The 12,393-nt window shown below is 41.4% G+C and overlaps 1 long non-coding RNA gene across 2 annotated transcripts in view; it reads left to right on the forward strand.

The window, feature by feature from the left end:
• The first annotated feature begins 577 nt into the window (after window positions 1–577).
• LOC117771742 overlaps window positions 578–12,393 on the forward strand; it is a 46,192-nt gene continuing 34,376 nt past the window's right edge. The window contains exons 1-3 of one of the 2 annotated variants that reach the window (XR_004615635.1): window positions 578–632; window positions 1,705–1,775; window positions 5,665–5,723. This is a non-coding gene — a long non-coding RNA (uncharacterized LOC117771742). The remainder of the gene's footprint in view (window positions 633–1,704; window positions 1,776–5,664; window positions 5,724–12,393) is intronic. The other variant, XR_004615636.1, reaches the window with a different exon arrangement.

The following is a 12,393-nucleotide window of genomic DNA, read 5'->3' on the forward strand; positions in this document are numbered from 1 at the left end:
AAACAAGACATTTGAATATATTGCGTTCAAATAGAGCTGAAGTGTTTTATATAATAGGATTTATTGGGCAGGTTGACAAAGAAATAATTTTAAAAAATAAATATTATAAATCCTAAACATTGCCTTAAAAAGTATAGATGACCCCTAACCCTGCTTCTTCTACTATTATTATATCAGGAACAAGACTAAATTATGCCAAATTGTAAAAAATGTAAGTGAAGTTAAGTTAAACTAACAAGTTAACACGTTATATAAACTATAGAATTAGAATTGTCGCTATGGAGCCGCTCATGAAGGAATAGCTAACCTTGTTTAGATAAGTGCTATACAAATAAAGTTATTAAATATAAAGCTAGAGGCTGTACTATATAGATATTATATAAACTCAATCGCCCCCTGGTGGTTGGCTGCCATAGCCTCAAGGTGAGAAACCCAGTCTCCTCCATGTTGATGGTTGGGACATGGATCAAGTACACATCAAATATTTTTTTCTCAAATATTGGTAATTTTAGGTTATTTCTCACCGCAGTGATGTTTGCTCAAGTGTTTGGTTTTAAGTTTATTCTCTGCTGCCAATAAAACAGTTAGCTTAGCTGCACACACCCCATGTTGAAACAAGAAGGCCACCAAAGGTAAGTCCACCAGAAAGCACCTCTAAAGCTCAAATTAATAAGTGTTAGGTTGTTTTAAATATAACATGAGTGTAAGGTTAAGTTGTGGCTTTACAGATGGTTACGGAGCTGACTATTTCCTGGAGTATTGTGCTGGCAGGTGGATTGGAAATGAAAGTAAATGGAAAGTGAGTGGAGCCATTTGTTTCCTCAGTCGTCTCTAAATTAAGTGAAGTTAAATAACTTAGTCTTTTGACTGAGAAAGAAAGTGAATGAACGTTTTTCTCTAAATGTCAAACTTTTCTTTCCACACCAGGTGAGTCGGAAACGTTTTCATTGTTCTCAGATTCAACAGCTTTAGACGCTAAAACCAACAACAACATAAAATTCATCTTTTGGTGTAGAACTGTTGAAGGTGGTATTCACTGGAGAAGTAACTTTTTCATAATATATATCACAATTGAATAATTTTATGTGCAATGTAATATATAGTAGATTTTAATTTAGGCTTGTACATCAAGGATTTGGGTCATTTACGGTAAATATGACATTGTATTTATTTTCATGATATATGACTAAATTTAATGTGGATATTTGTAATGCAATATTTTTTCAATTTAATTTAAGCTATTACATTCACTATTAGGGATTTGGGTAGTTGGAAAATCTAATTGTTTAGTTTATATTATTATATTGTAAAACGTAACATATATTTGAAATGTAATATTTTGTCAATTTTAATTTAGGCTTTTACATTTACTATTACAGGTTTGGGTTATTTATGGTAAATATAATTTTGTAATTTTATTATAATATATCACACAATTTAACATATACTGTATATTTGTATAATGTAACAGTTTAGACTTGTACCTTTTCCAGCTGAGATTTTCATTAATGATAGAAATTGTTTCTCAAGTTAGTGTTTGCAATGTTTTTAATAGCAATCTTTGTTTGTATTTTTTTTATTTAATGTTTCTAATTTCTACCAAAACCGCACATTCCCAGGTGAATATCTTTCTTTGTTAATGGTAATTTCCCTGTTGTGGCGTCTTCTGTGTTTGATTCCATTTCTTCTGCTCTTTTCCACCAGAGGACACTGCTGCTCCAGAAAACTGCTCCAGAAAACTGCAGCCGGCTCTGCAGCCATGTTGGGATCAACAGGTAAGTCATCCTGGTAAATGTGGTGTTACACAGCTAATGGCTGAAGATGATTCACATCCTTAGGCTGTTAATGGTGCTGCTAAGGTCAACACACGACCGCCGTATTGATGATATTGATGAAGTGTCATTATGTGATTTGTTTCCCTCCAGTCTGTATATATTTCTTTTTTTTTTTAACATTTCACTTTACTTGATTAAATTAATACAACATCAAGACGATTGAAAAAATCATAAAAACTAAAACCAGCGATATAAATATAGAATATAAACATTCATCTATCTATTGATTTATATTTAATCAATAATTGAATCTGTCGTATTGATTAATTGATGGATTTGATTTTCCTTTTTCTAAAATAGAAATAAAAAAGGAGAAAACTTAAAATTCGAAAACTTTAAATCTTTTGCTTTAACGTTATTTTGTGATTTTTGTGTTTGACTTTCTCTTGTGCACATGTTTTATTGTTTTTGTGTGTGCACATGTGACGACGTATGTTTTATCAGCTCCCTATTCCCGGGGCCTTGCTGCTAACTCTCATCCCACTTTAGGGACTGAATCATTTTTTGTGAGCATAACCGACCAAGTATGATTAGTTTATCAAACGTGTGCATATGTATTTCAAGAAAAAAAAAAAAAAAAAAAAAAAAGTGCTATGATTAATTTACCAGCATTCCGCAGGGTCAAGGAAATTGATGCAGGATAATTGGGCACATAGGGAATCCTTGGCAATTTGTGCTTTCAGACTCTACTTGAGAAATTAGATGTCAGTGCAAATGTGAAATTGCTCCTCAATGTTCTCAAAGATTCCATGAAAGTTTAAATATAAATCTTAAGTATTTCCAGCAAAGGGATTCTTCCCTCTCTCTTTTTGTGCCAACTTGAAATGAAGCCCTGTGAAAATGATCTGAATGAAGCGAAAGTGCATGAGGGGGGAAAGACACATCCGAGCTTGTGTAAAGTTCGGGGCTGCGCTCTGAGGAGGATGTCGGGGCTCTTGCTCTCAGTAAAATCCTCATACAAGAAATTCATTAGATTCTTTTTGACAGGAAGTAAAGTTTGAATTCATCTGAAGATGTGTAATTATAATATTCAAGATATGTACACCTATAATGCAGAAGATAACTCAGATGCTGCCGTATAGCCTACTTTTTTTTTTCCCTCCTTTGCGGTTGTCGGTGTTGAAGTTACAAACGTACGACACATGTGTTCATATGAATGAGAATATATTAGTGAATAATTGATATTAAGGAGCATTTATATGTCAGGTTCAGGGGGTCATTGATAGATAAAGTTGCTCGAATTAAGTTCAACAATTTAACCCGAGAAATTACCCAAACTCCTTTTTATTTGAATCCAATCTTCGTCAATTGAATTTTTACCAATTTAACTCCAATTAGGATAACTGATAATTAATAAATCATCATCATCCTCATCATCATCATCATCATCGCTGGGTCTGATCAGAACTTGTGGGGAAATTTTCTATTCATGCAAGATCAAGACAAACTGATTGCTTCAAAGTCTTGCTCCAAAATCCTAGTTATATTTAAATGTTAGTGTTTATTCCTTGCGGACGCAGTGCAAGAGATAATGCTAAACAAGAATATTTTTGGTAAGCATACTACATACTGACACTCTGGAAAACGGCTTCATTTGTCCTCATTAAAAGCTTAAAAGTCCATGAATAAATAATCATTAAAGAGGATACTTTTTTCTCTGCTTTTTTTTATTTTATCTTCGGCCTTATGCAAAATACACTCGCTGACTAAATAAATATGCTCCATAAAGGCTGTTTAGAAACATGCCCTCCCCCCTCTGCTTCCACATTTAGATGGCTGACATGCACCTAAAGATCAGATCCTACATTGGCTGCTAGTTTTGGAGGGAAAAATTGGACCTCCGAGAGTCAACTTAATGCAATTAAGCGAGGATGATGAGTCTTTCTCTCTCTGTGCTGCTCGAATCAGTAAGCAAGGCAGAATCAAAACTTAAAGGCGAGAAAGAAAAGAGGAGCGCGCACAGGCCGGTCCCAGCGGTTTAATTATTTTAATTATCTCCCTTCTTTCAGCTTTCCTAAAAAAGAGGCCATTAAAGGATGCCCGTTTGGGTTAATCTGATTAAAAAAACAAGATGGAGGGAGAGATGAAAGCCTGCATATGTCAGTGCTAATCAGGGGAGTTAAAACTGCTATTTGTGAACTGGGACGGTTGTTAAAGTGGGTAGAAAGTGCGTGCAGTGTGAGTGTGTTTTTTTTTTTTTAAATGCGTTTTCCCTCACTTCAAAACACCTCCTTCCTGCAGCCTCTGTTGATAAACTCCTCAAACTAATGCCATGTTTGATTCCCCGCCGTGCTCTGAAACCGAGCTGGCAGCAGGTCGGGGCGAAACGCGGCGCGACTGGAGGGAAAATAGTGAAAGTTTAAGTTCGGTCCCCCGGTGGGTTCTCCTCAAGGAAGACGCCATTTGAGCGAGTGATGAAAGCAACATTAGCAATTAGCACCCGACTGGATCGTACTTGGATTTAGCAGAAAGTCGGCCAATGTTGCATGTGATTATCGATTTAAGAGTGTTTTCCTTTTTAATTCTGATTCATTCTCGCTAAGCAAGTCGCGTTTACCAGCAGAGGACATTATTATTATTTAAAGTGAGGAAAGTGTCGGTTTCCAATGCTGATCAACTTGTCTCATACATTTAATAAAACCACATTTTATCTTATTCTCTTTAGTTTCACGATACACAAAGGTAGAAGGTGAGAAGGAGTCAAAGTCCTGCAATTATAAAACATTAATGCAGTAAAATCACTCGTAATAATCTTTTATTTCTACTGAGTTTCAGTTTTTCACCTTCAACAAAGGAGAGTAAACATGGAATCGTTCAAATATTCTCAAATCCTACAGAAAACATGAAAATATTTCCATCTATAAACCAGTTGAGGGCAGTGACTCACGATGCTGGACACGACTTTCTGCAGCGTAATAATTGAAGGCGTTTTTGAGGCCATATGCATCCACTCTGCATCACTCAGCAGGCGGAACGCAACACTGTCAAGTTTCATAATGCAGGGAGTTGTTAAAGTTCCTCTGACTGCAGAGCTTGACATTTGTTCAGGAAAGAACGAGCACAAAACCAGCACAGGTGTTGAGCCACAGCATGGCGAGAGAGGAGGAGGAAAAAAAAAAACAAAGATCTACTTTCAAACTAAATCAAGCAGAAGGAATGTCCTGAGTGTGTACAGAGATGGACGGGAGCCCATGCAATATTAAAGCGCCATGTCTGGCAATGCCAACCGTGCCACTCCTCTCCGCGGCTCCCGCCCTCCTGGCTTCCCGGCCATCGGCTCTTCCCTCAAGGTGACACTTCAAAGCGGGCATGCAGACGTGGCAGGCTTGGCTGTCGGCATGGAGCCAGCCCCCCCCCCACCCCCACCGCCGCTGCCGCCACCCCTCCTCCCTCCTTCTCTTTCTCTCCCGCCCACCGCCCATTCTACCCCACTACCCACACCATCACCACCTCAAAGACTCAGCTCCTACCCCTGCTGGGCCAGGTCAGCGCCAAGATCCACACCGCTTGCCGCCTCGGGAGCCGCTGTCAAAAAACTCTTCCCCACAAGCTTAATTAATAACGGGCCATTCCTAATGCAAACCCTCTGAATCTGCAGCCTGTTTCCCTCCGATCCTATTGGTGAGTTCTGAGGCCTCGACAGAAGGCAGACAAGGAGAGGAGGGCTGGTTGGGGATGCATCCAAATCATTTGAATTTCGATGATTAAGATTCACATGCATTATTCTCCACGCTTTATAACCTATTTTCTGTGTTGTACAGTGTGCCTGCCCGCCCGCCTGCCTGTCTCTGTCTGGATGTTTTTTTTTAAAGATGTCTCTCTTCTGCAGATGATTGGAGACACTCGAACCAAAGAATATAGGGCTGCTCTTCTTGGCCTGTCTGACAGGTGGGGTAGGAAAAACACAAACTGTAAATGTGCACACACACACACACACCCGGTCTGCATCAGCTGGGTCCAGGGCCTGTAATCACCTTTCAAACCTGGAGGGAGAATTTTACCAAGCGCGCCGTGATCGATATTTGCCGATCCGTCTGCCCGTATCAACCTCAAATAAAAGCAGAGAGCAGGAGACAAGGCAGCACAGGCAGGTCGTGAGGAGGTCTGCGGCGCCCCCCGTTTGATGTCTGTGAAAGCGCTCATCAGTGTGTAGAACCGGCCTCATCTCGGCATGCCGGGTCACCGCCGTCTCACCCTGAGCAGTGCACGGCTGATTGTCTCGCTGTCGGGGCGAGCGGGGTTGTTGTTTTCCGAGGTGAGAGGACGGATCTTTTCCAGCAAGCTGGGCTTCTGTTTTTTTTAATAGGGCCCCAGCTCCAGCTCCTTGCAGGCCTGCTCAGGCCGACACGCTGATGATGAGGAGGGGAACTCATCCACACTCTCTCCTCCTCCTCCTGCCAGTCCTGGACTCATGTTGTTACTGTATTTTTATTCACGGCGTGTGCTCCTTTGCCTCATCCGTTGCATTCGTGATGGGATGAGCGGGGTTGAAAAAAAAAAAAAGAGAGAACAGGCTTTAACAACCCTGCGTGCCTCGAGAAGCCGTGGTTAAATGGTACACGGCTTGGAAACGTAAGGTCTGCAAGTGCGAGCTCAGCTATGAGAGCGTTGTGGCATTTAGGGCAAGGAGCCGGCAACGTTCGCTGACACACTGATATAATTAGGTCGTAATAAATAAGAACAGCAACGGGGAGTGAGGGCGTGTCCCAGCGGTGGCCATTTAGAGAAACCACATTGGTTGCTTTTTAAGAAAAAAAAAAAGTGACTTATCTACCTGGGAAAACACACACACTCTGTTTTTCTGCTCATTCTCACACACGGTTGCTCGGTGTCCTACTTGCAGAGTCGTTGTGAATGTTGTTTCTAAACCCCAGAAGCCTTGGCCCTTTAAGTGAGCTAACTGGGGTGGCTGCAGACTCAAACCAACCTTAATTAGTACACTTACTGCACAGCGAGGGCAGGTACGGAGGCGAGCCTCGGCACCGCGGCTTCCCTCAGATTAAGCCCCCTTTTAGACGAGGCTGTAACCTCCCACAATGCCGCGGTAATTAACTTCATTAGCCTTCGATTCTCTTTTAGTTTTGGCAAAGTGGGTGAGGCTTAATTCTGGCCTCCGTTGAGATAATAGTCGCGGAAGTCGGCTAATCTCGTCTTTCTGTGTTTTATCTCGTCCAATGTTGCTGTATTTCACACGTGCTACCTGCTGTTCGTCTTGGCGACAGGCGTGTGCATGAGCGGGTTGTAATGAGTCAGGCGTCGGGTTTTAATAAGCAGAGCTTTACCCACAGATCCTTCTGTGATTTGCATCCATGTCGGACACGAGGCGTAAAGCGGGGGTGATTGATTCATGGCTTGTCCCATATTGAAGCGAGAGAGAGAGGAAGGCGAGAGAGAGAGATAGAAAGAAGAGGGCCGTAGATTTATTATCAAGCTCAGCGACAAAGAGAGGAAGAGAGTGTGCATATGTTAATCCGCTGGCTGAACGATGATCAAAGACTGGAACAAGCTGAGCCCTGCTGATCGCCTCGGGGCACACGATGCTCTCCAAGCAGCTGGGAAAGTGTGCAGACGAGGAGTAAACAGTTAGTTAGAAAAATCAATAACCAAGGTTCAGGCCGCAGCTTGGTGCGAAGGTCAAAGGAGGCCGGTGTCCGCGGCACGTAGAGAGAAGTCCGGAAACCAGGGCCGCTTTTAGGCCAATTTAAGAGAAGTGATGTGTTTGCTGCTGAGTTGTGTCCAGACATGAAGGAAGTTCAAGCTGAGGTTACGGCTGCTCGGGTCAACTCGGCTCCGTATTAAAGAAACACCCCGAAAAGACACTGAAACATCTGAGGACTGGATTCATGGGCAGTGGCTTGGTTGTGTGTTTTGAACGAGGACCTCACATCAGCTCATTTGGGTTTCAAAGGAACGAGGATTTTCTTTTTAGTGTCAAAACAGCTCACGTGTGCAGCGTTTGTTCGTTATCTGTTATTTCACCTTCTTCTTTATACTGACCCAAAGAATTCCCTCGGGGCCTCTACCTCCGGTGCCCGGGCTGCTTTGGGAATTTGTGCCACTTCTCTGATCCTGTCCACAAATCTGAATATTTCATTTGAATTTTTAAAATGTCCATTGTCAAAAACATCATAATCTCCTGTATGTCGTCATTTGAATAATGTAGCTACCCGGGCACATTCTCTTTCATCCAAACTACAGTATCTCTTCATATATTTTTTTTTTTTATCTGTCATTGCTGAATTAATCATGAATTCCTATCTTTGTTTGCCTATAGCTGAATAATTAAGATGACTTAGCTTTTTACCCCCAAGCTTTGGCGTCTATTGACTTCCTCCACTTCTGAGGCGGATTGTTTTTGTGATTAGTCACTTTGTTTAATCTAGTAATCATGGCATCCCCTCAGGCTAAATGCCTGATTCGTGCTTACCAGTTTATTTATTCATTTGTACTTTTGACGTGTTAATCTGCATAAACGGAGCAGAGCTCCACCAGGACCCCCCGAACGTCTCTCTGCACCTGTCAATTACGACAAATCCGAAACACCAGGAAGCAGCTGCCCTGGTCTCTGCACCTTGATCAGGGTAGAAGTCTGCCTGTCAATCAGGCCTGATCTAACCTGAGCTGTCATGGAGAGACTGATACTCATCCCTTCATCTCCACCTCAGCTCTGCAGCATTAATTGAGCAGAACTGCAGCTAATTAAAAGTGATGAGAGGATGTGTGAGAGTGTTTCAATGAGACAATACAGCAACACACACACACACAAGCTCATTTGGCAGTGGTTTCATTAATTAAATATATTGATATAATGTATATTTCTGGATACTTTGTATTTAAGTACTGCAAAATGTATCAAATTGTGTGTAGTAGAAACATGCTGTCTATCCTGTTAATCCTGCTACTTTGCTATGTGCTGCTTTGCGGCTGTGGCTCAGGGGGGAGAGCGGGTCATCCACCAACCAGAAGGGTGATGGTTTGATCCCTGGTTCCTCCAGGCCGAAGTGGCAAGATACTTAACCCCAAATTGCCCCTGAGAGTTGGGCCGGCAGTGTGTGAATGGAGTACCAGTGTTTAGAAGTGTTGCATGAATGTGTGTTAGGCTTTTAATCTAAAGAGCTTTGACTCGTCAATAAGGCAAAAAGTGCAAAATAAATACAGTCCATTTATTCTTTAACCGTTTGTTGGTGTCCCAATCAGACCAGGTGGGAAACGACTCTTTTATGTGAGCAATGTTTGCAGCATAATCACAGAGAGCAAGATAGGGCTCCGTCCCAAATCTAATCAGAGTCCGATTCAGGAGCTGCGCTAAAATAGGTAATAGACCAACTGTTTTGTACTTTCATGATCTGCAGGAATGTTATAGCTTTTGGAATTTAGGTCATTCAGACTTATACATTTATAAATATATACCCAAGAATATGCGTCAAATTGTGCAGGAATGTTTAGCACGGATGCGTGAATGCCACATTTGGGGGGTAATACAGTTATTTTATTGTCCATGTATGATGGGAACTGGGTGAATTTGTTTTGAACCGGGTGAAATATTTTGATATCAGGATGCAGGGTTGTCCATTAATTTCATGGTTGGTGGTTTCGATCCAAAGTTCCCGCTGTCATGTCAAAGTTCTGGACCTTGTGAAAATTATGAAAATGTTTCTATTTCACCTCACGATGAACAAAAATCTCTTTTCAAAACACGTCTAAGAAGTTTTTGAGTTGCTAACAAGCAAGCAGACGCATGTAACTGAGCCCTCTGTGTATTTCTACTGATCGTATCATGAGCTGACACCAAGTTTTGACCCACAAATTGTTGGACTGGATAAACCAGGAGACGTGACAACAGCCCAGACGTCACAAAGAACCGGCTGACCTCTGGTGCTGCAGCCCGGCCCATTAGCAAATCCTCCGATATGCTGTCGGACAGTTGGAGACCTATAATTTACTGCAGCGCAGCTTAGTTAGCCCTACAGCAGGCCTCTGGTTATCTGATGCAAATGTTCCCAAATGAAACGAAAAGGAAATATCAACAAGCTCTGAGTAATTGCTGCTGATAAAAAATGCATGGGGGTTGTGGTGCCGGACTCGCTTCCCGCAGACGCGGAGAAGTTATCTCTCATTACCCGGACTGTGATAAAGTGCACCGACTTCGCTGTCAGGCTAAAGCAATGCATTCAGCCCTGTCTAATAAAGGCTGCTGCCTACCACGCACTTGCTACTGAAATCCATTTGCGGCAGTTTGTTACAGAGGAAAAATATTGTTACTGGCTGCAACGATTAATTTTCTCTCTCTGTGCTTTGACGTTTGTCTCCATAGTTAAAACTCCCTGCACATGAAGTCTGGATGTTTTATTCATTGTAAAAATTAATTTATATACAAGTATGGATGCACACTAGGAGAATATCTCCGTCTATACGACCCCCACAGTGCACTTAAAAAGTAGTCTGGTGAAATTGTTCATTGGTCTACAGGGGATTACAATAACAACATCAACCTGCCTTTATGTGTTTCTGCCATAACTCAAGACCTCTGTCCTTCAACGTGACATGTGAGTGTCAGGAGTCAGGACCGAGGCTCTGATTCAATCTGCCACGAAAAACAGATGTTTGGCTCCATGAAATCTGAATTATAAAGAGGATGACATGACGGCTGTCGCTGCGAGCACAGCAGGGAACCCAAACTCCACCAACCTAAAACACGAGACTACTTCATGAGGAATGGATGAGGGTGAATTTGTGGCAAAGATGAGAAGATTTTTTTTCTGTGCTGCTGAAACTTTGAGGAGATTTGACAAATGCTACAAGTTCAAAGTTCCCATGAAATGAAAAGTACAGGTTTAAAAATTGTGCCCCAGTGTTAATTGTTCATTTTTGTCTTGTCAAAAAACAGTATCATAGTATTTTTGTATCAAAATCTCTTTGAGCTCTTTTCTCCTCCTGTTAAACAGTTTTTAAAATATTTGATCTTTATTGCTAGTAGTGGGGTCTTTTTAGAATTTTGCGTCTAATGAAAATCCACTGCTGACCTCGGGTCTCTGATCGAACTCCAAACACAATTTGACCAAGGTCGTCATCTTCCTCGGTTTCATCCCTGTCCGATTCATCGATTTAAATCTGCAGGTGTAGACGAAGATAGTGGTAAAAGGTTCTCATGGCTTTCCATGTGTTGTTGCCTGCTACTGACGCGTAGAGCACCTTCAGGAAAAAGATTGACGTAGTCTATAGTAGCCAATCAATATCTGCAACGACTTCCTTCCATAGGTTTGTGTTTGTACTGGAAACATGTGAATATCCAGAAATGGTCGTCTGCCATTCGTTCCACTTGGGACTTTAAACTCTAGGAAAGATCAACTGACAGAACATGTCAGTGTTTCAGGAGGCCAAATAGATATCAAAACTTGAGAAAGGTACTAAATATCTCTGCGAACACTCACTCTGACCTTGGTGGAGATGAAAGATACTCAAAATGTAAATATATATTTGTCTGATACAGGAACTGGGAACTAAATAGGTCTAATATGCACCTTTTCGCACGGACAGTTCAGATGTGGTGATCGTATCATCTGTCTTCAAAAGAAACTTCACCTCGCAAGATTTCCCTCACATACGTCAGCATAATAGTTCTTAAAGCGTAGGTGTAGACAACAGTATTGAGGTTCCACTGATACATGAGCTTGACCAATCGAGAGTCAGTCTCAGCTGTCACCATTATTTTCATTGAATAACTAATAAAAATCAAACTTATTAGAAACAAACACTTGAGCAAACATCTGTATCATAATAAATACCTAAAATGACCGAATTGATATTTGGAAAAGATTTATTTAACGTGTTTTGATAGTTTGGTCCATGTCCCATCCACTAACATAGAGGAGGAGGCAGGGTTTATTGCCTACATCGCAGCCAGCCACCAGGGGGCGATAAAGATTATTTGGCTTCACTTTAGGGGAGCTGTCATGCCATCCATCTTTAGATACAGTCGTCAGTGTAGATGTTTTTAACTTTAAGTCTCTCTTGAGATTGTGTGACAGCTTGAACTGGTCTGAAAACAACGACTTAGCTCAAGATTACAACACAAGAAAAGTTGAACTTTAGTTTCACACTGCGCTGAATTGAAATGAATCCAGCGGCGCTCAGGAAACAGAAAACTACTGTTATTCTTTTAATGAATGCTTTGTTGGGCAGCTGTATAAAGTTGGAGAGATTCTCAGTAAATGCTGAAGCAGGCAAAAAAAAAAAAAAAATCCAGTTATTAATATTAACTCTTCTGCTCAACCTTTTTCCAAATTCTTCTAAGAGAAAAGGATTCCTTTTTGATGACAGATAACATTTCTGTGAACTTTGAGATCTGCCTGTAGCCCCATGCAGATGAAAGGATCATCACCAATCCCGGGGATAAAAAAAAGGAAAAACTTCACTTCTCGACTAGGGTTAATGCTCGTGGCAGTGCACTGACGTCAACAGCTGTTCTCAAACAAGCCCTTTGATGACTCATTGACAGCGGAAGCTCCCAACTGCCACTTTCACTAACTGGGGAAATGTCAGCATCTGCACTCGACGG

The sequence above is a fragment of the Hippoglossus hippoglossus genome, chromosome 12 (assembly GCF_009819705.1).
Source record: "Hippoglossus hippoglossus isolate fHipHip1 chromosome 12, fHipHip1.pri, whole genome shotgun sequence".
Classification (NCBI taxonomy): domain Eukaryota; kingdom Metazoa; phylum Chordata; class Actinopteri; order Pleuronectiformes; family Pleuronectidae; genus Hippoglossus; species Hippoglossus hippoglossus.